Source organism: Lipotes vexillifer, unplaced genomic scaffold (assembly GCF_000442215.2).
Source record: "Lipotes vexillifer unplaced genomic scaffold, Lipotes_vexillifer_v1.1 scaffold1117, whole genome shotgun sequence".
Taxonomy (NCBI): Eukaryota; Metazoa; Chordata; class Mammalia; order Artiodactyla; family Lipotidae; genus Lipotes; species Lipotes vexillifer.
The window spans coordinates 149,388-153,748 of NW_006778824.1; positions in this window are offsets into that span (position 1 = coordinate 149,388).

Here is a 4,361-nt window from a genome sequence, read left to right on the forward strand (position 1 = left end):
AGAAGGGGGCCCGGGGCGGGGCGGAAGGCGGGACTGGAGGTGGAGCAAGGGGCGTGGGGCAAGGCTGTCCCCCGCGTCGGCCCCCCTTGGCTCCGCGCGCCCCTCTGGGTTGGGCCTGGGGCTGCCTCTGTGGGTCTGGCCCACGCCCTAGGATGGTAGCGGAAGGCCGCTGGGGAGGGCGAGGGCGAGTGCGGAAGGGTCCGTAAGTATCCCCCGGTACCGGCCGGTGTGGGCAAGCGTCCCCACCGAGGGAGAATCGGGGCGGCCGGCTGGCCAGTCGGGTTATGTCCCCTTCCTAAGGAGACGTGGGGACGGCGACCAGAAGGCGGAGGAGGAGCCTCCTAGCTTCAGACGAGGAGGCGAGCGCCGTCACCTCCCGACCCGGTGGAGCGCGTGGACTGTGGGTGCTGAGATGTCAGGGCGGGACGGGGAGAAAGTCTCCAGGCGACGACACTTTTGTGTGTTGTGTGTGTGTATATACACAGTCACAAGTCTACAAACACAGGATGCAGCACACATAAAGTACAAAGTTCAAGATAAACGGTAAATGGAGAAACAAGTCTTACGTCCCCCCCTCCCCCTCCGGCCCCAGGAGAGGAAGACATATTCAAGCCTGCAGGCATTTCTGGAGAATTCCTCTAGTTCCCGCAGGTCTCCCCTACTGCCTTGCAGGGATTAGAAAGCTCCTGCCTTCTGCTGAAAGGGTCCTCAGGCTTCCCTGTAAACCCAGTTAGGGCACATTCCTTCTCAGCCACACTTGGGTACCGCTGCTCCAAACCACGGCGCACTGGTGCCTCCGTGGACTTTCCGTGGCCACCTGTTCCCTGTGCGGTGAGGGTAGTCAGGGAGGGGAGCTAGCTGCCTGGCTGGGCACGTAGTCTTTCTCTTTGGGGTGTTCCTCCTTCTCCAGGAGGAGCCCTTCTCTCTCCCTGTGTTGCCCTCCTCAGCCATATATTCTTGTTCTTGGATTCACTTTCCTGTTTTGGTGAAGCTGAAAAGAGGTGTCTGGGAGATCATTTTTTTAAAGATATTGCAAAGCTGAAAATGTCTTCACTTTGCCCTCGTACTTGATTTGCAGTTTGCCTGGACATAGAATTCTAGGCCAGAATCCTCTTCCAACTCTGAAGGCATTGCTCCCTCTCTCCTCCCTCCTAGGAGTGTTGTGAAGAAATCCACAGCCATTCTAATTCCTAATCCTTTACAAGCAGTGGGGACATTTTCCTCCCTGGAAGTTTTTAAGATCTTCTGAAGTTTCACAGCGTGGTGCTTCCATGTGCCTCGGTTGTTACTTACTGTGTTGGGCACTCAAAGCGCCCTCAGTCTGGAAACTCCTGTCCTTCAATCCTGGCAAATGATGTCATTGATTATTTCACTAACCAATTGTTTCTACTGATGCCTCATCCCTAAGCAAACTCTTGAGGGTTTACTTTTACCTCTTCCTAAAGTCCTTAATTCAGGCTGTCAGACTTTGAGCCTGGCCCTTGAATGCTCACGTGTGTTCTCTCCTGTTTCCCATCTTTACATTTCTGCTCTCCTTTTGATAGGTAGTTAGACATTAGCAGCAAGGAGGTGACAGTGGCGAGAAAGAAGAAGCAATCGAGTCACACCCAACCATCTGGGGACTCTCCCCTGACCCCACCCAGAACAGTTGAAACTATGGTCATATGGTGGGCAGCTTATCCTGTTAAAGAGGGGCACAGTAACACAAGGGAACTTCCCTGGGCTGCGGATGCCCAGACCAGACAGGTGTATAACCTATAGTAAACCCAAACTCATTATACCATCATTATAATAAAATCTATGTATGGTTTTACCCCCCGCCCCCGTGGGCGTTTCTTAGCGATTGAAGGATGAGAGCATGCGCGGCAGTAAACTTGTTACATAGCTTGGGACTGTCGATAATAATGATCCCTTGTCACTCGCCCCCGCCTCCCTGCAAAATGCTCCTTAAAAGCACCCTTAAGCCTGCGGGCTTCCCTGGTTGCACAGTGGTTGAGAGTCCGCCTGCCGATGCAGGGGACGCGGGTTCGTGGGTTCGTGCCCCGGTCCAGGAAGATTCCACATGCCGCGGAGCGGCTGGGCCCGTGAGCCATGGCCACTGAGCCTGCGCGTCTGGAGTCTGTGCTCCGCAACGGGAGAGGCCGCGACAGTGAGAGGCCTGCTACAGCATGCATGCATACATACATGCATGCATGCATAAATCAATCAATCAATCAATCACCCTTAAGCCTGTACGGGAATGCTGCTTTCAATTCACAGAAACAGCGCTCTCTCTCTCTCTCTCCTCTCTCTCTCTCTCTCTCTCTCTCTCCTCTGAGAGTGTACCTTTGCTTTGATAAACTTTGCTTTGGTCTTGCTTCCCTTCGCTGAAACAGCCCACTCTCAGAAACAGCCTGCTTTCTCTCTCCCTCTCTCTCTCTCCCCCTCTCTGAGAGTGTTCCTATGCTTAAATAGACTTAGCTTTATGCTTAAGCTTAAAGCGGTAGTTTGCTATTCTTTGCTTACTATCGCGGAACCAAGATTGCTGGTCCGGGTCTTCCGTTGACCTCCTCGGTTAGAGCTATTTTGTTATAACGCACATCAACCCGGTGACACTTTCTGTGTGATTTCTTCCATTGAGGCTTTCGTTTCTGCTGTCATAGTGTTCATTTCCAGGAGCCCTTTCTTCTTGTACAAATGCTTCTCTTTAGAAAGGGGAGGGTGTCTTCTTGCTTCATCTTCCAGGGAGATTGTCCTCGCTGGGCTGGAGGCGTGAAGTGCTATATGCTTCTGCTCTGTTGCTGTGCTCTGGGTTCTTCCTGTTTCTTTTGGCTCTGTCTTCCAGAAAGAAGCTCTCTGAGATGTCAGGTTATGTTTGTCTATCTGCTGGTGATGAGGAATGGTAGTCAGATGGCTGTTTGTGAGTGGGGCTCGTCAAATTTGAGCTTGATTCTGGGGAGGCTGTTATTTTGGGAACCTCCATCCATATCCCTAGGTCTTTCCTCTTGGGTTGGTCATGCTCCCTGGGAAGAGTCTTCCAGTCTCCTGCGTGGAGCATATAGACCTGGCTGCCAATATTTTGGGAGCCAAAGAGTGGACAGAAGTGGGAAGGGTCAGCTTAGCGACAGTGAGAGGCCTGCTACAGCATGCATGCATACATACATGCATGCATGCATAAATCAATCAATCAATCAATCACCCTTAAGCCTGTACGGGAATGCTGCTTTCAATTCACAGAAACAGCGCTCTCTCTCTCTCTCTCCTCTCTCTCTCTCTCTCTCTCTCTCTCCTCTGAGAGTGTACCTTTGCTTTGATAAACTTTGCTTTGGTCTTGCTTCCCTTCGCTGAAACAGCCCACTCTCAGAAACAGCCTGCTTTCTCTCTCCCTCTCTCTCTCTCCCCCTCTCTGAGAGTGTTCCTATGCTTAAATAGACTTAGCTTTATGCTTAAGCTTAAAGCGGTAGTTTGCTATTCTTTGCTTACTATCGCGGAACCAAGATTGCTGGTCCGGGTCTTCCGTTGACCTCCTCGGTTAGAGCTATTTTGTTATAACGCACATCAACCCGGTGACACTTTCTGTGTGATTTCTTCCATTGAGGCTTTCGTTTCTGCTGTCATAGTGTTCATTTCCAGGAGCCCTTTCTTCTTGTACAAATGCTTCTCTTTAGAAAGGGGAGGGTGTCTTCTTGCTTCATCTTCCAGGGAGATTGTCCTCGCTGGGCTGGAGGCGTGAAGTGCTATATGCTTCTGCTCTGTTGCTGTGCTCTGGGTTCTTCCTGTTTCTTTTGGCTCTGTCTTCCAGAAAGAAGCTCTCTGAGATGTCAGGTTATGTTTGTCTATCTGCTGGTGATGAGGAATGGTAGTCAGATGGCTGTTTGTGAGTGGGGCTCGTCAAATTTGAGCTTGATTCTGGGGAGGCTGTTATTTTGGGAACCTCCATCCATATCCCTAGGTCTTTCCTCTTGGGTTGGTCATGCTCCCTGGGAAGAGTCTTCCAGTCTCCTGCGTGGAGCATATAGACCTGGCTGCCAATATTTTGGGAGCCAAAGAGTGGACAGAAGTGGGAAGGGTCAGCTTACTGGATGCAGTAGACCCACCTCCAACTGTGCCTGCTGTCCCCTTCCTGGAATCCCTGTTTGCAGAGAACAGTCTCCCAGGATGCTGCCAGTCACCCAGTGCCACTTCCTGGAATGTGAAAAGGGATTTAGGAATCTAACTGCTTCTTAAGCAATAAGACAGTACCTATGCAAATAACCAAGCTGTGAAGACTCACCCCTGAGTAACAGGGACAGAATCCCAGCCCTCATGGAGCTCAGTGAGTGGAGACAGAGAACAGTCGCATAAATATGTGATCGTTTCTCCAATGAAATGTGCATGCAAGG